General features: G+C 56.4%; 1 pseudogene; it reads left to right on the forward strand.

Annotated features, from left to right (window-relative positions):
- The window catches only part of LOC138066517 (otoferlin-like), a 215,442-nt pseudogene that overhangs the window by 151,200 nt on the left and 41,186 nt on the right, over positions 1 to 23,056 (forward strand).

Here is a 23,056-nt window from a genome sequence, read left to right on the forward strand (position 1 = left end):
AAAACAAGGCCAGCACCCGCAACACAAGCCCAGCACCTCGAAAACAAGCCCCAGAACCCCTCAGCACTCCCGACACACAGCCCAGATCCCCTAGGCACTCCCACACGCCCAACACAACAAAAACACGGCCTGAATCACCTCAGCATCCCCACCACAAGCCCAGCACTCCAAAAACAATGCCCAGCACCCCCAACACAACGCCCCGATCCCCTCAGCAACCCCAAAACAAGGCCCACATCCCCTCAGCAAACCCCTTACAAGACCAGCTCCCCCGACACAAGGCCCACATCCCATCAGCAGCCCGACCACAAGCCCAGCACCCGTAACACAACACCCAGATCCCCTCTGCTCACCCACCACTAGCCCAGCACTCCCACAACAAGCCCAGCACCCCCAGTGCAAGACCTAGCTCTCCTCAGCACCCCCACCACAAGCCCAGCACCCCCAACACAACGCCCAGATCCCCTCAGCACCCCCACCACAAGGCCCTGATCCCCTCTGCACTCCCAAAACACATCCAGCACCTCGAAAACAAGCCCCTGATCCCCTCAGTACCCCCAATACAAGGCCCCGATCTCCTGAGCACCCCCACCACAACGCCCAGACCCCTCACTACCCCTACGACAAGCCCAGCACCCCCAACACAATGCCCAGATTTCCTCTGCACCATGGAAAAAAGGCCCAGCACCTCGAAAACAAAGCCCAGATCCTCTCTGCACCCCGACCACAAGCCCAGCACCCCCAACACAATGCCCCAGATCCCCTCAGCACCACTATGACAAGTCCAGCACCTCAAAAACAATGCCCAGATCCCCTCTGCACCCCCACAACAAAGCCCAGCACCCCAAACACAACGCCCAGATACCCTCAGCACCCCCACCACAAGCCCAGCACCCCCAACACAACGCCCCGATCCCGGGCAGTACCCTCATGACAAGACCAGCACCCCCAACACAGCACTCATCTCCAGTGAGCAGCCCGAAAACAAGCCTAGCACCCCCAACACAACACCCAGATCCCCCAAAACTAGGCCCAGCACCTCCAAAACAATGCCCCGCTCCCCTCTGCACCCCCAAAACAAGGCTAGCACCCTGCATGACAAGCCCAGCACCTCGAAAACAAGCCCCAGTTCCCCTCAGCACTCCCACAAGCCCAACACAACAAACACACGGCCCAGATCCCCTCCGCACCCCCAAAACAAGGCCCTGATCCCATCTGCACTCCCAAAACAAGGCCCAGCACTCCCACAACAAGCCCAGCACCCCCAGTGCAAGACCTAGCTCCCCTCAGCACCCCCACCACAAGCCCAGCACCCCCAACACAAGCCCAGCACCCCCAACACAATGCCCAGATCCCCTCAGCAAACCCATTACAAGACCAGCTCCCCCGACACAAGGCCCAGCTCCCCTCTACAACCCCACCACAAGCTCAACACCTTCAAAACAAGCTCCAGATCCCCTCTGCAACAGCAAGAAAAGGCCCAGCACCTCGAAAACAAGCCCCACATCCCTTCAGCACCCCCACTACAAGCCCAGCACCTCCAAAGAAATGCCCATCTCCCCTCCGCAACCGCAAAACAAGGCCCAGCATCTCCAAAACAAGCCCCAGCTCCCCTCCGCACCCCCACGACAAGCCCAGAACTCCCAACACAATGCCCAGCTCCCCTCTGCAACCCCATGACAAGCCCTGCACCCCCAACACAACGCCCAGATCCCCTCCGCACCCCCATGACAAGCCCAGAACTCCCAACACAACGCCCAGATCCCCTTAGTACCCCCACCACAAGCCCAGCATCTCCAAAACAAGCCCCAGATCTCCTCCGCACCACGGAAAAAAGGCCCAGCACCTTGAAAACAAGCCCAGATCCCCTCAGCACCCCCACTACAAGCCCAGCACCTTGAAAACAAGCCCAGATCCCCTCAGCACCCCCACTACAAGCCCAGCACCTTGAAAACAAGCCCAGATCCCCTCAGCACCCCCAAAACAAGGGCCAGCAACTCCAACACAACGCCCAGCTCCCCTCTGCACTTCCACAAAAAGCCCAGCAGCCTGCATGACAAGCCCAGCACCTCAAAACAAGCCCCATATTCCCTCAGCACCCCCACAAGAAGGCCCAGATCCCCCCAGCACCCCCATGACAAGCCCAGATCCCCTCTGCACTCCCACAAGCCCAAAACAACAAACACACAGCCCAGATCCCCTCTGCACACCCATAACAGGCCCAACACCTCCAATACAAGCCCCTGATCCCCTCCGCACTCGCACAACACGCCCAGCACCCCTAACACAAGCCCAGATCCCCTCAGCACCACTATGACAAGTCCAGCACCTCAAAAACAATGCCCAGATCCCCTCTGCACCCCCACAACAAAGCCCAGCACCCCAAACACAACGCCCAGATACCCTCAGCACCCCCACCACAAGCCCAGCACCCCCAACACAACGCCCCGATCCCGGGCAGTACCCTCATGACAAGACCAGCACCCCCAACACAGCACTCATCTCCAGTGAGCAGCCCGAAAACAAGCCTAGCACCCCCAACACAACACCCAGATCCCCCAAAACTAGGCCCAGCACCTCCAACACAATGCCCCGCTCCCCTCTGCACCCCCAAAACAAGGCTAGCACCCTGCATGACAAGCCCAGCACCTCGAAAACAAGCCCATGATCCCCTCAGCACTCCCACAAGCCCAACACAACAAACACACGGCCCAGATCTCCTCTGCACCCCCAACACAAGGCCCAGCACTCCCAAGACAAGGCCCAGACCCCTCAGTACCCCTAAGACAAGCCCAGCATCTCCACCACAATGCCCAGATCCCGTCAGCACTCCCACGACAAGCCCAGCGCACCCAACACAAGCCCCAGATCCCCTCCGCACTCGCACAACACGCCCAGCACCCCCAACACAAGGCCTAGATCCCCTCAGCACCCTGCATCACAAGCCCAGCACCCCAAAAACAAGCCTCAGTTCCCCTCAGCACTCCCACACACACGCCCCACACAACAAACACACGGCCCAGATCCCCTCCGCACCCCCAAAACAAGGCCCTGATCCCATCTGCACTCCCAAAACAAGGCCCAGCACTCCCACAACAAGCCCAGCACCCCCAGTGCAAGACCTAGCTCCCCTCAGCACCCCCACCACAAGCCCAGCACCCCCAACACAATGCCCAGATCCCCTCAGCAAAAAACAATGCCCAGATCCCCTCAGCAAACCCATTACAAGACCAGCTCCCCCGACACAAGGCCCAGCTCCCCTCTACAACCCCACCACAAGCTCAACACCTTCAAAACAAGCTCCAGATCCCCTCTGCAACAGCAAGAAAAGGCCCAGCACCTCGAAAACAAGCCCCACATCCCTTCAGCACCCCCACTACAAGCCCAGCACCTCCAAAAAAATGCCCATCTCCCCTCCGCAACCGCAAAACAAGGCCCAGCATCTCCAAAACAAGCCCCAGCTCCCCTCCGCACCCCCACGACAAGCCCAGAACTCCCAACACAACGCCCAGATCCCCTCTGCAACCCCATGACAAGCCCTGCACCCCCAACACAACGCCCAGATCCCCTCCGCACCCCCATGACAAGCCCAGAACTCCCAACACAACGCCCAGATCCCCTTAGTACCCCCACCACAAGCCCAGCATCTCCAAAACAAGCCCCAGATCTCCTCCGCACCACGGAAAAAAGGCCCAGCACCTTGAAAACAAGCCCAGATCCCCTCAGCACCCCCACTACAAGCCCAGCACCTAAAAAACAACGCCCAGATCCCCTCAGCACCCCCAAGACAAGGCCAGCACCCCCAACGCAATGCCCAGATCCCCTCTGCAACCCCACCACAAGCCCAGCACCCCAACACAACGTCCAGATCTCCTCAGCACCCCTAAAACAAGGCCCAGCAACTCCAACACAACGCCCAGCTCCCCTCTGCACTTCCACAAAAAGACCAGCAGCCTGCATGACAAGCCCAGCACCTCAAAAACAAGCCCCATATTCCCTCAGCACTCCCACCACAAGGCCCAGATCCCCTCAGCACCCCCAAAACAAGGCCAGCACGCCCAACACAAACCCAGCACCTCGAAAACAAGCCCCAGATCCCCTCAGGACCCCCACAACAAGCCCAGATCCCCTCAGCACCCCCAAAACAAGGCCAGCACCCGCAACACAAGCCCAGCACCTCGAAAACAAGCCCCAGAACCCCTCAGCACTCCCGACACACAGCCCAGATCCCCTAGGCACTCCCACACGCCCAACACAACAAAAACACGGCCTGAATCACCTCAGCATCCCCACCACAAGCCCAGCACTCCAAAAACAATGCCCAGCACCCCCAACACAACGCCCCGATCCCCTCAGCAACCCCAAAACAAGGCCCACATCCCCTCAGCAAACCCCTTACAAGACCAGCTCCCCCGACACAAGGCCCACATCCCATCAGCAGCCCGACCACAAGCCCAGCACCCGTAACACAACACCCAGATCCCCTCTGCTCACCCACCACTAGCCCAGCACTCCCACAACAAGCCCAGCACCCCCAGTGCAAGACCTAGCTCTCCTCAGCACCCCCACCACAAGCCCAGCACCCCCAACACAACGCCCAGATCCCCTCAGCACCCCCACCACAAGGCCCTGATCCCCTCTGCACTCCCAAAACACATCCAGCACCTCGAAAACAAGCCCCTGATCCCCTCAGTACCCCCAATACAAGGCCCCGATCTCCTGAGCACCCCCACCACAACGCCCAGACCCCTCACTACCCCTACGACAAGCCCAGCACCCCCAACACAATGCCCAGATTTCCTCTGCACCATGGAAAAAAGGCCCAGCACCTCAAAAACAAAGCCCAGATCCTCTCTGCACCCCGACCACAAGCCCAGCACCCCCAACACAATGCCCCAGATCCCCTCAGCACCACTATGACAAGTCCAGCACCTCAAAAACAATGCCCAGATCCCCTCTGCACCCCCACAACAAAGCCCAGCACCCCAAACACAACGCCCAGATACCCTCAGCACCCCCACCACAAGCCCAGCACCCCCAACACAACGCCCCGATCCCGGGCAGTACCCTCATGACAAGACCAGCACCCCCAACACAGCACTCATCTCCAGTGAGCAGCCCGAAAACAAGCCTAGCACCCCCAACACAACACCCAGATCCCCCAAAACTAGGCCCAGCACCTCCAAAACAATGCCCCGCTCCCCTCTGCACCCCCAAAACAAGGCTAGCACCCTGCATGACAAGCCCAGCACCTCGAAAACAAGCCCCAGTTCCCCTCAGCACTCCCACAAGCCCAACACAACAAACACACGGCCCAGATCCCCTCCGCACCCCCAAAACAAGGCCCTGATCCCATCTGCACTCCCAAAACAAGGCCCAGCACTCCCACAACAAGCCCAGCACCCCCAGTGCAAGACCTAGCTCCCCTCAGCACCCCCACCACAAGCCCAGCACCCCCAACACAAGCCCAGCACCCCCAACACAATGCCCAGATCCCCTCAGCAAACCCATTACAAGACCAGCTCCCCCGACACAAGGCCCAGCTCCCCTCTACAACCCCACCACAAGCTCAACACCTTCAAAACAAGCTCCAGATCCCCTCTGCAACAGCAAGAAAAGGCCCAGCACCTCGAAAACAAGCCCCACATCCCTTCAGCACCCCCACTACAAGCCCAGCACCTCCAAAAAAATGCCCATCTCCCCTCCGCAACCGCAAAACAAGGCCCAGCATCTCCAAAACAAGCCCCAGCTCCCCTCCGCACCCCCACGACAAGCCCAGAACTCCCAACACAACGCCCAGATCCCCTCTGCAACCCCATGACAAGCCCTGCACCCCCAACACAACGCCCAGATCCCCTCCGCACCCCCATGACAAGCCCAGAACTCCCAACACAACGCCCAGATCCCCTTAGTACCCCCACCACAAGCCCAGCATCTCCAAAACAAGCCCCAGATCTCCTCCGCACCACGGAAAAAAGGCCCAGCACCTTGAAAACAAGCCCAGATCCCCTCAGCACCCCCACTACAAGCCCAGCACCTAAAAAACAACGCCCAGATCCCCTCAGCACCCCCAAGACAAGGCCAGCACCCCCAACGCAATGCCCAGATCCCCTCTGCAACCCCACCACAAGCCCAGCACCCCAACACAACGTCCAGATCTCCTCAGCACCCCTAAAACAAGGCCCAGCAACTCCAACACAACGCCCAGCTCCCCTCTGCACTTCCACAAAAAGACCAGCAGCCTGCATGACAAGCCCAGCACCTCAAAAACAAGCCCCATATTCCCTCAGCACTCCCACCACAAGGCCCAGATCCCCTCAGCACCCCCAAAACAAGGCCAGCACGCCCAACACAAACCCAGCACCTCGAAAACAAGCCCCAGATCCCCTCAGGACCCCCACAACAAGCCCAGATCCCCTCAGCACCCCCAAAACAAGGCCAGCACCCGCAACACAAGCCCAGCACCTCGAAAACAAGCCCCAGAACCCCTCAGCACTCCCGACACACAGCCCAGATCCCCTAGGCACTCCCACACGCCCAACACAACAAAAACACGGCCTGAATCACCTCAGCATCCCCACCACAAGCCCAGCACTCCAAAAACAATGCCCAGCACCCCCAACACAACGCCCCGATCCCCTCAGCAACCCCAAAACAAGGCCCACATCCCCTCAGCAAACCCCTTACAAGACCAGCTCCCCCGACACAAGGCCCACATCCCATCAGCAGCCCGACCACAAGCCCAGCACCCGTAACACAACACCCAGATCCCCTCTGCTCACCCACCACTAGCCCAGCACTCCCACAACAAGCCCAGCACCCCCAGTGCAAGACCTAGCTCTCCTCAGCACCCCCACCACAAGCCCAGCACCCCCAACACAACGCCCAGATCCCCTCAGCACCCCCACCACAAGGCCCTGATCCCCTCTGCACTCCCAAAACACATCCAGCACCTCGAAAACAAGCCCCTGATCCCCTCAGTACCCCCAATACAAGGCCCCGATCTCCTGAGCACCCCCACCACAACGCCCAGACCCCTCACTACCCCTACGACAAGCCCAGCACCCCCAACACAATGCCCAGATTTCCTCTGCACCATGGAAAAAAGGCCCAGCACCTCGAAAACAAAGCCCAGATCCTCTCTGCACCCCGACCACAAGCCCAGCACCCCCAACACAATGCCCCAGATCCCCTCAGCACCACTATGACAAGTCCAGCACCTCAAAAACAATGCCCAGATCCCCTCTGCACCCCCACAACAAAGCCCAGCACCCCAAACACAACGCCCAGATACCCTCAGCACCCCCACCACAAGCCCAGCACCCCCAACACAACGCCCCGATCCCGGGCAGTACCCTCATGACAAGACCAGCACCCCCAACACAGCACTCATCTCCAGTGAGCAGCCCGAAAACAAGCCTAGCACCCCCAACACAACACCCAGATCCCCCAAAACTAGGCCCAGCACCTCCAAAACAATGCCCCGCTCCCCTCTGCACCCCCAAAACAAGGCTAGCACCCTGCATGACAAGCCCAGCACCTCGAAAACAAGCCCCAGTTCCCCTCAGCACTCCCACAAGCCCAACACAACAAACACACGGCCCAGATCCCCTCCGCACCCCCAAAACAAGGCCCTGATCCCATCTGCACTCCCAAAACAAGGCCCAGCACTCCCACAACAAGCCCAGCACCCCCAGTGCAAGACCTAGCTCCCCTCAGCACCCCCACCACAAGCCCAGCACCCCCAACACAAGCCCAGCACCCCCAACACAATGCCCAGATCCCCTCAGCAAACCCATTACAAGACCAGCTCCCCCGACACAAGGCCCAGCTCCCCTCTACAACCCCACCACAAGCTCAACACCTTCAAAACAAGCTCCAGATCCCCTCTGCAACAGCAAGAAAAGGCCCAGCACCTCGAAAACAAGCCCCACATCCCTTCAGCACCCCCACTACAAGCCCAGCACCTCCAAAAAAATGCCCATCTCCCCTCCGCAACCGCAAAACAAGGCCCAGCATCTCCAAAACAAGCCCCAGCTCCCCTCCGCACCCCCACGACAAGCCCAGAACTCCCAACACAACGCCCAGATCCCCTCTGCAACCCCATGACAAGCCCTGCACCCCCAACACAACGCCCAGATCCCCTCCGCACCCCCATGACAAGCCCAGAACTCCCAACACAACGCCCAGATCCCCTTAGTACCCCCACCACAAGCCCAGCATCTCCAAAACAAGCCCCAGATCTCCTCCGCACCACGGAAAAAAGGCCCAGCACCTTGAAAACAAGCCCAGATCCCCTCAGCACCCCCACTACAAGCCCAGCACCTAAAAAACAACGCCCAGATCCCCTCAGCACCCCCAAGACAAGGCCAGCACCCCCAACGCAATGCCCAGATCCCCTCTGCAACCCCACCACAAGCCCAGCACCCCAACACAACGTCCAGATCTCCTCAGCACCCCTAAAACAAGGCCCAGCAACTCCAACACAACGCCCAGCTCCCCTCTGCACTTCCACAAAAAGACCAGCAGCCTGCATGACAAGCCCAGCACCTCAAAAACAAGCCCCATATTCCCTCAGCACTCCCACCACAAGGCCCAGATCCCCTCAGCACCCCCAAAACAAGGCCAGCACGCCCAACACAAACCCAGCACCTCGAAAACAAGCCCCAGATCCCCTCAGGACCCCCACAACAAGCCCAGATCCCCTCAGCACCCCCAAAACAAGGCCAGCACCCGCAACACAAGCCCAGCACCTCGAAAACAAGCCCCAGAACCCCTCAGCACTCCCGACACACAGCCCAGATCCCCTAGGCACTCCCACACGCCCAACACAACAAAAACACGGCCTGAATCACCTCAGCATCCCCACCACAAGCCCAGCACTCCAAAAACAATGCCCAGCACCCCCAACACAACGCCCCGATCCCCTCAGCAACCCCAAAACAAGGCCCACATCCCCTCAGCAAACCCCTTACAAGACCAGCTCCCCCGACACAAGGCCCACATCCCATCAGCAGCCCGACCACAAGCCCAGCACCCGTAACACAACACCCAGATCCCCTCTGCTCACCCACCACTAGCCCAGCACTCCCACAACAAGCCCAGCACCCCCAGTGCAAGACCTAGCTCTCCTCAGCACCCCCACCACAAGCCCAGCACCCCCAACACAACGCCCAGATCCCCTCAGCACCCCCACCACAAGGCCCTGATCCCCTCTGCACTCCCAAAACACATCCAGCACCTCGAAAACAAGCCCCTGATCCCCTCAGTACCCCCAATACAAGGCCCCGATCTCCTGAGCACCCCCACCACAACGCCCAGACCCCTCACTACCCCTACGACAAGCCCAGCACCCCCAACACAATGCCCAGATTTCCTCTGCACCATGGAAAAAAGGCCCAGCACCTCGAAAACAAAGCCCAGATCCTCTCTGCACCCCGACCACAAGCCCAGCACCCCCAACACAATGCCCCAGATCCCCTCAGCACCACTATGACAAGTCCAGCACCTCAAAAACAATGCCCAGATCCCCTCTGCACCCCCACAACAAAGCCCAGCACCCCAAACACAACGCCCAGATACCCTCAGCACCCCCACCACAAGCCCAGCACCCCCAACACAACGCCCCGATCCCGGGCAGTACCCTCATGACAAGACCAGCACCCCCAACACAGCACTCATCTCCAGTGAGCAGCCCGAAAACAAGCCTAGCACCCCCAACACAACACCCAGATCCCCCAAAACTAGGCCCAGCACCTCCAAAACAATGCCCCGCTCCCCTCTGCACCCCCAAAACAAGGCTAGCACCCTGCATGACAAGCCCAGCACCTCGAAAACAAGCCCCAGTTCCCCTCAGCACTCCCACAAGCCCAACACAACAAACACACGGCCCAGATCCCCTCCGCACCCCCAAAACAAGGCCCTGATCCCATCTGCACTCCCAAAACAAGGCCCAGCACTCCCACAACAAGCCCAGCACCCCCAGTGCAAGACCTAGCTCCCCTCAGCACCCCCACCACAAGCCCAGCACCCCCAACACAAGCCCAGCACCCCCAACACAATGCCCAGATCCCCTCAGCAAACCCATTACAAGACCAGCTCCCCCGACACAAGGCCCAGCTCCCCTCTACAACCCCACCACAAGCTCAACACCTTCAAAACAAGCTCCAGATCCCCTCTGCAACAGCAAGAAAAGGCCCAGCACCTCGAAAACAAGCCCCACATCCCTTCAGCACCCCCACTACAAGCCCAGCACCTCCAAAGAAATGCCCATCTCCCCTCCGCAACCGCAAAACAAGGCCCAGCATCTCCAAAACAAGCCCCAGCTCCCCTCCGCACCCCCACGACAAGCCCAGAACTCCCAACACAATGCCCAGCTCCCCTCTGCAACCCCATGACAAGCCCTGCACCCCCAACACAACGCCCAGATCCCCTCCGCACCCCCATGACAAGCCCAGAACTCCCAACACAACGCCCAGATCCCCTTAGTACCCCCACCACAAGCCCAGCATCTCCAAAACAAGCCCCAGATCTCCTCCGCACCACGGAAAAAAGGCCCAGCACCTTGAAAACAAGCCCAGATCCCCTCAGCACCCCCACTACAAGCCCAGCACCTTGAAAACAAGCCCAGATCCCCTCAGCACCCCCACTACAAGCCCAGCACCTTGAAAACAAGCCCAGATCCCCTCAGCACCCCCAAAACAAGGCCCAGCAACTCCAACACAACGCCCAGCTCCCCTCTGCACTTCCACAAAAAGCCCAGCAGCCTGCATGACAAGCCCAGCACCTCAAAACAAGCCCCATATTCCCTCAGCACCCCCACAAGAAGGCCCAGATCCCCCCAGCACCCCCATGACAAGCCCAGATCCCCTCTGCACTCCCACAAGCCCAAAACAACAAACACACAGCCCAGATCCCCTCTGCACACCCATAACAGGCCCAACACCTCCAATACAAGCCCCAGATCCCCTCCGCACTCGCACAACACGCCCAGCACCCCTAACACAAGCCCAGATCCCCTCAGCACCACTATGACAAGTCCAGCACCTCAAAAACAATGCCCAGATCCCCTCTGCACCCCCACAACAAAGCCCAGCACCCCAAACACAACGCCCAGATACCCTCAGCACCCCCACCACAAGCCCAGCACCCCCAACACAACGCCCCGATCCCGGGCAGTACCCTCATGACAAGACCAGCACCCCCAACACAGCACTCATCTCCAGTGAGCAGCCCGAAAACAAGCCTAGCACCCCCAACACAACACCCAGATCCCCCAAAACTAGGCCCAGCACCTCCAACACAATGCCCCGCTCCCCTCTGCACCCCCAAAACAAGGCTAGCACCCTGCATGACAAGCCCAGCACCTCGAAAACAAGCCCATGATCCCCTCAGCACTCCCACAAGCCCAACACAACAAACACACGGCCCAGATCTCCTCTGCACCCCCAACACAAGGCCCAGCACTCCCAAGACAAGGCCCAGACCCCTCAGTACCCCTAAGACAAGCCCAGCATCTCCACCACAATGCCCAGATCCCGTCAGCACTCCCACGACAAGCCCAGCGCACCCAACACAAGCCCCAGATCCCCTCCGCACTCGCACAACACGCCCAGCACCCCCAACACAAGGCCTAGATCCCCTCAGCACCCTGCATCACAAGCCCAGCACCCCAAAAACAAGCCTCAGTTCCCCTCAGCACTCCCACACACACGCCCCACACAACAAACACACGGCCCAGATCCCCTCCGCACCCCCAAAACAAGGCCCTGATCCCATCTGCACTCCCAAAACAAGGCCCAGCACTCCCACAACAAGCCCAGCACCCCCAGTGCAAGACCTAGCTCCCCTCAGCACCCCCACCACAAGCCCAGCACCCCCAACACAAGCCCAGCACCCCCAACACAATGCCCAGATCCCCTCAGCAAACCCATTACAAGACCAGCTCCCCCGACACAAGGCCCAGCTCCCCTCTACAACCCCACCACAAGCTCAACACCTTCAAAACAAGCTCCAGATCCCCTCTGCAACAGCAAGAAAAGGCCCAGCACCTCGAAAACAAGCCCCACATCCCTTCAGCACCCCCACTACAAGCCCAGCACCTCCAAAAAAATGCCCATCTCCCCTCCGCAACCGCAAAACAAGGCCCAGCATCTCCAAAACAAGCCCCAGCTCCCCTCCGCACCCCCACGACAAGCCCAGAACTCCCAACACAACGCCCAGATCCCCTCTGCAACCCCATGACAAGCCCTGCACCCCCAACACAACGCCCAGATCCCCTCCGCACCCCCATGACAAGCCCAGAACTCCCAACACAACGCCCAGATCCCCTTAGTACCCCCACCACAAGCCCAGCATCTCCAAAACAAGCCCCAGATCTCCTCCGCACCACGGAAAAAAGGCCCAGCACCTCGAAAACAAGCCCAGATCCCCTCAGCACCCCCACTACAAGCCCAGCACCTAAAAAACAACGCCCAGATCCCCTCAGCACCCCCAAGACAAGGCCAGCACCCCCAACGCAATGCCCAGATCCCCTCTGCAACCCCACCACAAGCCCAGCACCCCAACACAACGTCCAGATCTCCTCAGCACCCCTAAAACAAGGCCCAGCAACTCCAACACAACGCCCAGCTCCCCTCTGCACTTCCACAAAAAGACCAGCAGCCTGCATGACAAGCCCAGCACCTCAAAAACAAGCCCCATATTCCCTCAGCACTCCCACCACAAGGCCCAGATCCCCTCAGCACCCCCAAAACAAGGCCAGCACGCCCAACACAAACCCAGCACCTCGAAAACAAGCCCCAGATCCCCTCAGGACCCCCACAACAAGCCCAGATCCCCTCAGCACCCCCAAAACAAGGCCAGCACCCGCAACACAAGCCCAGCACCTCGAAAACAATCCCCAGATCCCCTCAGCACCCCCGACACACAGCCCAGATCCCCTAGGCACTCCCACACGCCCAACACAACAAAAACACGGCCTGAATCACCTCAGCATCCCCACCACAAGCCCAGCACTCCAAAAACAACACCCAGCACCCCCACCACAATACCCCAGTTCCCCTCAGCAACCCCAAAACAAGGCCCACATCCCCTCAGCAAACCCCTTACAAGACCAGCTCCCCCGACACAAGGCCCACATCCCATCAGCACCCCCAACACAAGGCCCAGCACTCCCAAGACAAGGCCCAGACCCCTCAGTACCCCTACGACACGCCCAGCACCTCCACCACAATGCCCAGATCCCGTCATCACTCCCACGACAAGCCCAGCGCACCCAACACAAGCCCCAGATCCCCTCCGCACTCGCACAACACGCCCAGCACCCCCAACACAAGCCCAGCACCCCCACCACAATGCCCAGATCTCCTCTGCACCACGGAAAAAAGGCCCAGCACCTCGAAAACATGGCCAGATCCTCTCAGCACCCCCACTACAAGCCCCACACCTCCAAAACAATGCCCCAGATCACCTCAGCAGCCCCACCACAACGCCCAGATCCCCTCTGCACCCCCAACGCAATGCCCAGATCCCCTCCTCACCCCTACCACAAGACCAGAACCCCCGACGCAAGGCCCACATTCCCTCAGCACCCCCAAAACAAGGGCCAGCAACTCCAACACAACGCCCAGCTCCCCTCTGCACCCCCACAAAAATCCCAGCCCCCGCAACACAAGCCCAACACCTCCAAAACAAGCCCAGATCCCCTCAACACTCCCACAAGCTCAACACAACAAACACACAGCCCAGATCCCGTCAGCACGTCCACGACAAGCCCAGCGCACCCAACACAAGCCCCAGATCCCCTCCGCACTCGCACAACACACCCAGCACCCCCAACACAAGGACCAGATCCCCTCAGCACCACTATGACAAGTCCGGAAGCCACAACACAAGGCCCAGATCCCCTCAGCACCCCCAAAACAAGGCCAGCACGCGCAACACAAACCCAGCACCTCGAAAACAATCCCCAGATCCCCTCAGCACCCCCGACACACAGCCCAGATCCCCTCTGCACTCCCAAAACACATCCAGCACCTCGAAAACAAGCCCCTGTTCCCCTCAGTACCCCCAATACAAGGCCCCAATCTCCTGAGCACCCCCACCACAACGCCCAGATCCCCTCTGCACCCCGACCACAAGCCCAGCACCCCCACCACAATGCCCAGATTTCCTCTGCACCATGGAAAAAAGGCCCAGCACTTCGAAAACATGGCCAGATCCCCTCAGCACCCCCACCACAAGCCCAGCACTCCCAACACAACGCCCAGATCCCCTCAGCACCCCCACCACAAGCCGAGCACTCCCAACACAACGCCCAGATCCCCTCAGCACCCCCACCACAAGCCCAGCATCTCCAATACAAGCTCGAGATCCCCTCAGCACTCCCACAAACCCAATACAACAAACACAGAGCCCAGATCTACTCAGCACCCCCAAAACAGGGCCCTGATCCCCTCTGCACTCCCAAAACAAGGCCCAGCCCCCCGAAAACAAGACCTAGCTTTCCTCAGCACCCCCACAACAAGCCCTGCTCTCCCCAACACAAGGCCCTGATCCCCTCAGCACCCTGCATGACAAGCCCAGCAGTCCCAACACAATGTGCAGATCCCCTCAGCAGACCCACAAGCCCAGCGCCCCCAACACAAGGCCCAGATCCCCCAAAACAAGCCCAGCAGCCCCATAAGAAAGGTCCAGATCCCCTCTGCACCCCCACGACAAGCCTAGCACTCGCAACAAAAGGCTCAGCACCTCCTGCACAACGCCCAGATCCCCTAAGCACCACCATGACAACCCCAACACCCCCAACACAAGGCTCAGCTCCACTGAGCAGCCCAAAAACAAACCTAGCACCCCCAACACAACAAGCAGATCCCCTCAGCACTCCCAACACAAAGTTCAGTGACCCTCAGCACCCGCACAACAAGCCCAGAACCCCCAACACAAGGCCCAGATCCCCTGAGCAAACCTATGACAAGACCAGCTCCCCCAAAGGGCACGGAGGAGCTGCCCTCCCTCACTCTCTGTGTGGCTCTTGTTGCCGCAGCCTCCTTGCTTCCCCCCGGCAGACGGGGAGCTTTGGGCAGAGAGGCGGGAGGCAGGGTTAAGGGGAGGCCTTGGCTGCAGAGGTCTGCCCCTGCGGCAGGTGCTGGAATGGGGAGGGCACTAGTGTGTGCCTGTGGCCTGTGCAGATGCCCCAGGAGCAGGGGGAGGCGCAGGCCGGGGCAGAGCAGGATGCAGCCCAGAGGCAGAGAGGTGGGCATGGCCGTGCTGAGCTGCCGAGGCCAAGAAAGGATTGTGGTGGTGGTGGGGGGGTGCTGAGAAGAGGGCAACAGCAACATCTGCACTGCACAGGCAGAGCCGGATGGCTCTGTTTTGGTGAAAACGCACCTGTTCTTGTCATGGTGCAGTGATGAGCTGCAGAGCACAGCAAACAGAGGCAGCAAACAGACGCAGCAGTTTGCGCAGCAGTGTCTGGGCTCTGCCTGGGCCTTTTGTGGGCCTTGTTGGAAGTTGTGGAGACTTTCTGGGGACCCCCGAGGAACTAGACAGTGCTTGCTGCTAGCAGGAAGGGAGAGCTAGGCAAGGACTACTGCAGGGGGCCTTGACTTAACTTCTCCTGGGAAGTTCTAGCTAGGTGGGGCTGCTGCTAACGAGCTCTCTGGGCTGGCCTGGTCAGAGGGAGTTGGGGCTTTTGTTTCAGGTGGCTCCTGATTGGGTGGGTCAAGCACCCTTGTGAGTCACTGCTGGGCAGAGGCCTATATAAGAGCCAGGCCTAGAGCCCAGCTCCTAGAGTGGGGCTGGCAGAGGCAGCAGTTTGGGCAGCAGGCAAAGAAGGTGCCTCTCCCTTTTCTGCAGTGGTGTGTCCTTCCTTGGGGCATGGTCATGACATGCTGCAGAGCACATTCCCCAGTGGCTGTTGGAGGTGCTGCCTCAGCTGTGTGTGAGGCTTCAACCCAGACAGACCCTCAGACAGCAGATGCAGCTCTGCAGGTGTCAGGCTGCAGGCAGTGCCTGGGGCCTTTCTGTGAGGCCTGGGCTGACAGTCAGCTCTCCTGTGCAAGGTGTGCTGTGGTTGACCCTTTGTATTGCCAGATAAAGGAGCTGGGGGAGGAAGCGAGCAGGAAGTTAGCAGTCCCTTTTCTAACCTCAACCATTCTGTGAAACCTCCTGTTGTCCCCTGTGTCACAGAGAACACCACTAAAAGTACAGGATACAATGAGTTCTTTCCCACGTCTTCTTCCGGAGCTGGGAAAGGAGTTTTTTCAGCCATGAAGCTTGGCAAGACGCGTCCACCAAAGGATGATCATCGGAAGCAAGGTAGGTGCTGGGAGGAGGTTGTTCCCTGATCCAGTACTGCTGTTCCAGGAAAGCCCCTGGTCCCATCCACTTACGGATGAGACCGACCCCGACCCCCCTCCCCCCCCGGCCCCGTAAGTGGCACACATCAATGCTGTTGGTAACTCAGGGATTAGACAGGGAGCATTTGGTGGACAGGGTGAAGGCTGGAGAGAGGGTCTCCATGGGGGAATCTGGGAAGCAGGGATAGATGGAGAGAGCCTTACACTGAAGGCTTTGCCAGATCTCACCCGCTTTGTGAGATCATGGTGAAACCTGGAAGTCAGGTGGGCAGTTTCTGGCTTATTTTAAGGATTACTTGCAAGTGTAAGAGCAAAAAGTGTGATTTAGCCCTTTCACTGCTTCTCTGTGATGCATGGAGACCCGCATGAATAGCGTTGCAGCAGCACAGTGAGAGGTAGGGCTCTGTTGCCTCAAGGTTGTCCGTTCCAAGGTCTCGATACTTGCTACAGTGCTGAAATGGGACACCTTTCTGGAAAGGCAGAAGGTGGTTAGCGATCGGAAATTTGTTGTTGTTTCCATTCGGCTCAAATTATGATGTTTCAGTGACAAAGAAATTGGGGAATGCCTTTTTGTGGAGGAAGACCAAATGTTGCTTTAGATATTCTTCATGGGCAAATCTTTGTTGTTGTTCAGCCAGCTTTTAAGAGAAGAAAGGAGGGATTTGGCCTGAGACACTATAGAGGTAGAGGCCTTGGCAGACTGTAGAGGCATAATACTGAAACCTTGGTGATCTTCCTGCTCTCCCCAGTGAAAGGGCATTCTTCTTGTGGTGGAGACTTCACCTAAGGTGATGAGGAAAGCCATCTGGGATGCAAAGGCATGAAAAGGCTGTACTCTCAGATTGTGGAGTACATTCACATGTAGATTTACCAGTGGTGGGGGAACAGTTGCAACAACTGTTCATGTGGTCATTGCCTCACAGCTGTGTATCCTTCCTCCCCCTTTGCCCTCCACAGGGCGTAGTCCTCCCAGCATCCCTCCTGAGTGGTGGTCTGCTTCTTTCTGCCATCTGCCAGTTCTGCTCGGGTCAAACAAACCCACTGAATCACTGCAAGCAGAGCTGGGAAGGTGCTGGTCTGTCCCTCCACCCACACGTGGCAGGATGGAATCTGCTTAGGTCCCTCAGTGGAAATGAGGACACTCTTTTCACACACAACTTGCTGCAGTGCCTCTCTCCACCTAGGAAAGCTTTTCCTAACATCCAGCCTAGATCCCCCTCACTTCAGCTGAAGCCCAAGGTTATTTCTGTATTATCTCACAGAACCGGGCCAGACTATGGTGAAGCAACTGATCCAAGTCTTGGATTAGCCACGAGGTAGGAAACCTGTTTCCCAAAAGCGATGTCTGTGCTCTAGGCGTGGTTTTGGTAGTATTTCCCCCTGTGCCAACGAAACAAACCAGTGACCCTAAAGCAGCTCCCCACCTCCCTTCATCCTCAGCAGTGCATCACCTTATGGCAGTTAGAGCTGCAGCACATGTGCACATGTTCACATGCTCTTTTACCTCGTGAAGTCTGCATTGCTCATTTGTCGGATTTCAGTTTTCCAAAGCTTATTGCCTTCATGAAACTGTGCTGGCACACAGCACAGGTGGAATAATGTGTCACGCTACGCAAACCTCTTTTAAAATTCATTTTAAACCAGGTTGTCTGTGACCTGACCAGGTGACCACTGTTCTTTGTATTTCCAGGAGAGGTTGATAGGATGTATTGGTTACCTTTCTCGGAGTCTTTAATTATCCACCGAGTGGAAACAACAAGAGACGTTCTTTTGTCTGTGTGCCTTTATGCAGAGGAACCTGCTGTTTTGGAAGCAGAAGACCTGGACCGAAAAGCCATGAGACTAGGAGGTGGACTGGACCCAGACACAGTCTCCTTGGCTTCCGTCACGGCTGTAACCACCAGTGTCTCCAACAAGAGGTGAAGGCCAGATGTGAGCTTGTGCAAGCCAGGAGGTGATGGCAAACTCTCAGACGTGCCTGCTCCCCAGAGCCATGTGTCCCCTGAGCTGAGCTATGCTGGAAATCACGTTGCCCCATGCAACCGTTTTCAGAAACGCTTGAACAAAGAATGTTCAGTGGCATTTCACAGCCCCTGAAGTTTATATTCCTCTCATGCCAAGGGAGCTGGCACTGTGAGGAGTAACCCTGGGAAATGCTCTGTCACAGTCTGCAGTGAGTTCCTCTGTTGTTTGACGGAGGTCTTTTTTCCTGCCCTTTGGAAGGTCCAAGCCTGATATCAAAATGGAGCCGAGTGCTGGGAGGCCGATGGATTATCAGGTAGGTGACAACGCTGTGCCCCCAACTTCAGCTCGGGGGGTTCAGAGCCCAGGGAGAGACCATTTCACAGGGAGTGTTTAAGGGGAGGAAGAGGCAAGTTGAGAACTTTTCTTTCACGCTTTCTTGGACCACAACTATCAGCAGAGTAGTTCCTTGAGGAGCTGAATCTCTTAGTTGAAGCCTTTGTCCCCGATGGCCTGTGGGACAGCTCTGGGACCAGGAGGAAGGACTGACAGTCACTTGAGCAGGCCTAGGCTTGCTGGAGTCCCACCGAGGCTGTGCCTCCTCCCCGTGCACCAGGTTATGGATCTTGGCATGGCGTTGTTGGGAGTGAGTCCAGCGCAGGTTTCAATGTACTGCGCTCACAAAAGCAACTGACAATTTGTTTAAGTCTGAAGGCTGGCTCACGTGTGAACGACTGTTTCAGGTATTGTTCCTGTGGGAGGATGACTTTCAAAAAGCTGGTGTTTAAATGCTAGAGTGATAAGCTATATCTCAAGTAGTTAACTGGATTTGCTGTCCATTGTGACAAGCCCAGAAAGCCCAGCGTAATCAGGGTTTGAAGCAGGCAATCTCCAACACAGTTCTCTTAATTTCCAAAGGCTTTCAGTACCTGTTTTAGCGTTCCCAATTGACGAGGCCTGGCTGGCAGTACTCGTTGGATTTCCTCTGGTAGGTTGGTGCCTGGTTGCTGTTATCTTGTTCCTCTTCTCGTTTTCACCGAGTCATGCTGATTCGGCAGCCGTTTACTTTTCTGTCCTTGCGTGTTAGTGCAGTAGCACGTTCCTAGGGATGTCTGGGAACAATGCAAATAATGATTTGTTGTTAAAGGTTTATTGTAGACCATATACGGCGTCCACTTCTAAATCCCACGAGAGACCAGTTGACATCAGAAGATGCAGTAGAGCAGTATGTGGAAGAGGTTTAATTATACGCATAAAAAGCCTAAAGCAAGTTGCGAGGACTGAGTGTCCCTGGTTCTGGAATAGTATAATCGGAATGTAAGGAGGAGGAGGAAGGTGCAAGACGAATTATGTGCAAGACAGCAAGAGGTTCAGTTAATTGGCCAGTGCAAACAGGAGTATCACAAGGCTGGTTTTCATTGGGAATGGTGAGGGAACAGAGCAGTGACCTTAGCTGCTTACCTCCTCAGAAGGAGTCTGAGAGTATTCGCACCTACCTTGCTGCGCTTTAAACGAGGAAGGGATTTGAGCTGGGTTTGTTAAGCTGGTGCAGCTTTGGGTGAGGGGTAGGAGGTTGCATTTGCAGCTCAGCTCCTCTGCAGTAAGTCAGTTTGTGCAGCAATCAATGCCAGGCAGTCTTGTCCTCTTCTTTAGAGAGCTCAGCTGTCTTTTATCAGCTTCCTTTTATGAGCGGTTTACCCCTTGTATTTTTTAGCAGAAGCAAGTTAAGCCAGTTAGGGCATCAGTAGCAGAGTGTCTGCTCCCGCAGCTTAGCTAAATCTGTTCAACTTTGTGCCTTACGTGCTCTTGGAGCAGAAGAGCCATCTGAACGGACAGGGCTGCTCTGATGCTCCTACCTCCCATGCCATGCCGCAGCGTGCTCAGGCTTGTAGGAGCAGCCCTGTCCCTTTTGTGTGATGAAGAGAGACTACCCAGCTGCCACCCCGGCACTGAAAGCACCTTGGAGAGGAGAGCCAGGTGGAGACACAGTTTAGGGCAGCCAAGGTGGAGGTCCATGAATCTCTCTCCCCAGGTCAGCATCACAGTCATTGAGGCACGGCAGCTGGTTGGGCTCAACATGGACCCCGTGGCCTGTGTGGAGGTTGGAGATGAAAAGAAATGCACGTCCATGAAGGACTTGACTAACTGCCCTTACTACAATGAGGTGAGCTGGATTTTTCCTGAGGTGCTGCTCCAGGCTCGTTGCTCCTCAAGGCCTAGACTGCAGTTTGACAGCAAATGACATTTATTTGACTTTGGTTTTTTTTTCTTTTTCTTCTTTTAGTAAGTAAGATGGAGTAAGATGAAATCAGAAACCATGCAGAAGGAGGGATGAAACCTTGGCCCTCTGGTATTTTACAAAATGGTGACAAAGAACCAAAGCAAAACAAAACCCCTCACTTGATCAGTTTCAAATTAAATGATCCTGTGCCCACTTTCTGAGTCTTTCCAAGAAGTTAATGCTTTATTTTAGTTTCTGAGATCACTGATGCTGTCAGTTGTTGGGCTGACATGGGTCCCTCTGCAGCTGTGACGTGAACTGCAGGCTGTTCCTCTGCCCAGACACGTCTCTGTTGGTGGGATATGGACCATAATATTGTCCTTCAATTCAGGAGGAGCCCATGCCTGCTTCCCTGCTTTCACGCATGCTCCTTCTCTTTCAGTGCTTTGTCTTTGATTTCCATGTTCCCCCAGATGTCGTGTTCGATAAGATCATCAAGCTGTCCATAAGTGAGCATGGTTGTGTTGCCCTTTTCAGTGGGCTTTGGTGGAAACCAACCCATTTTACTTACTTGTTGGGATGGATTTAGACCCTTGATGCGAGACCTCTGGCAGGAGCGGAGGTGCTCAGTCCCTCTCTCTGAGCCCTCATGTCCTACGAGCCTCACCTCCTTTGCAGACCCCCCCAGTCCCTCTGTCAGTGTCCTTATTGCTGCAGCCACACACCCCTCCACTCGTGTTCCCTCTGTTGCTCTGTGGCTGCTCTCTGGTATTTCCTAGCTAGGCAAAACTAAGCCTGTCTCAGGATGTCTCTTTAGGCTTGGGGAGAAGCAAGAGCTTCCTGAGGCTGCCAGTGGATTCCCTGAAGCATGAGGGTGGGTACAGCTCTTGAGGAAATTCAGAGTTGTAAATAATGAGAGCAAAACAGAGGCTCCAGCTCTCCCCAGAGCCGCAAAGGAAGACTAGGAAGGAGATTCGTAGATTCACAGATCAAAGCAGGCTGGCTAGGAGCATCCACATCTATCCCATGCATAGTCTGGCTGTGTAATTTCTCCCAGGAAGGGAATTAAAGCATAGATTTCAAGCATCTTTGAGACACTTCCTTGAGGAGAATGTCTCAGTGTTTGGTGCCATAGTGGCTGGAACACTGCATCTTGTTTCAAAGATGGGGTTTTTTTTACTTTTTTTTTCCTATTGAATCCAAGTGTACACTTGCTTGCAAGACTGCTAAACAAGAGCTGCCAACCACACTGTGCTTCACACAGCACAGTGAGTGATTATATCTCCTGCCCAAACTAAGCAAGATGCATCAAATCCTTTAATGTTTGACACTGAACCGTTCTAGAAACAGCCCTACCCCTCCCAGCATGGCTGGGCACAGAAAAAGCTCTGACTTGTTGTTCTCCCTCGCTTTTCAGGTGATCCACTCAAAAAATCTCTTGCGCAGTGGGACTTTGGTAGGCTCCTTCAAGGTGGATGTTGGAACTGTTTACACCCAGCCTGGTATGTCACCACAATTTGCAAGGGGTCATATAGATGCCTACCTTCACCATCAAACAAATGTCTTGGCAAGGTAGCCAGGCAGTCACTAGTTTCCTTTGGCAACACTTAGTCAACTTAATTTTAGTATCCCAGGTGCAAGCATGTCATCTAGGCTCCTTCTGCAGTCCGAAAAGAGCCCTCAGCATCTCCAGAAGATGGTATATCCCATTCTAGGATAAGGCATAATGCACGCAGGTAGAATTGTCCTCAGATGTGCCATTCTCTCTCCACTGACCTCCTAAGAAGCTTAGATTAGCTTGCTTAGGCAAGATGTTGACCTTTCCGAGAGCTGAAGGTCTAGCCCTGTGTGGCTGGCCTTTAGACCAAGACAGGAAGATGCCCAGTGTGCAAAGAAAGAGAGGTTAATTAGAGCTTCTGTGAGAATGTCATGTTGCTCACTGATGCTACAGCCTGCCTTGACTTAGCACAGAGGGGCCCAATGAGTGCTACTAAAATCCACTGTGCTATCATGGGCTTTGTTTAGAGGACCTCTGTTTCAGGGAAGCCTGTTTTATAGAACCATAAAAGAAATGTGGAAGCTTTCAGCATCCTGCACTCGCTGTGCGCAGCGAAAGCAGGCATGGTTGGGATTAGTATAAAGGAGGTCCAGAAGGGTCCCTGGAGAGGTCATTCAGTCCATACCCTTGCTCTTGGGAAGGATCAGCCCTACTCCGTGACAGGCTCCCCGCTGAGCTTCTGCCTGAAAAGTCACTGAATCAGTGAATCGTCTTGAACGTGTCTGGCAGACTGATGAAGCAAACCCATCTGCAGGAGAGGAGACTAAGAAATGCCTGTTCTGTACAGAAGAGCATGGCTCCTTGGAGGGCCCAGGGCTTGCAGCATGCCAGCGTAAGGAAGACCTGAAACTTCCCTTTAGAGAAGAGACATCCAGAATCACTGGGATCTTATCTTAGCTTATGCATCAGGCCTTTTTGTAGCACTCTGCCCCTCTGAAGAGTCCTGAGAGCTAA

This window comes from Struthio camelus, chromosome 3, assembly GCF_040807025.1.
Source record: "Struthio camelus isolate bStrCam1 chromosome 3, bStrCam1.hap1, whole genome shotgun sequence".
Taxonomy (NCBI): domain Eukaryota; kingdom Metazoa; phylum Chordata; class Aves; order Struthioniformes; family Struthionidae; genus Struthio; species Struthio camelus.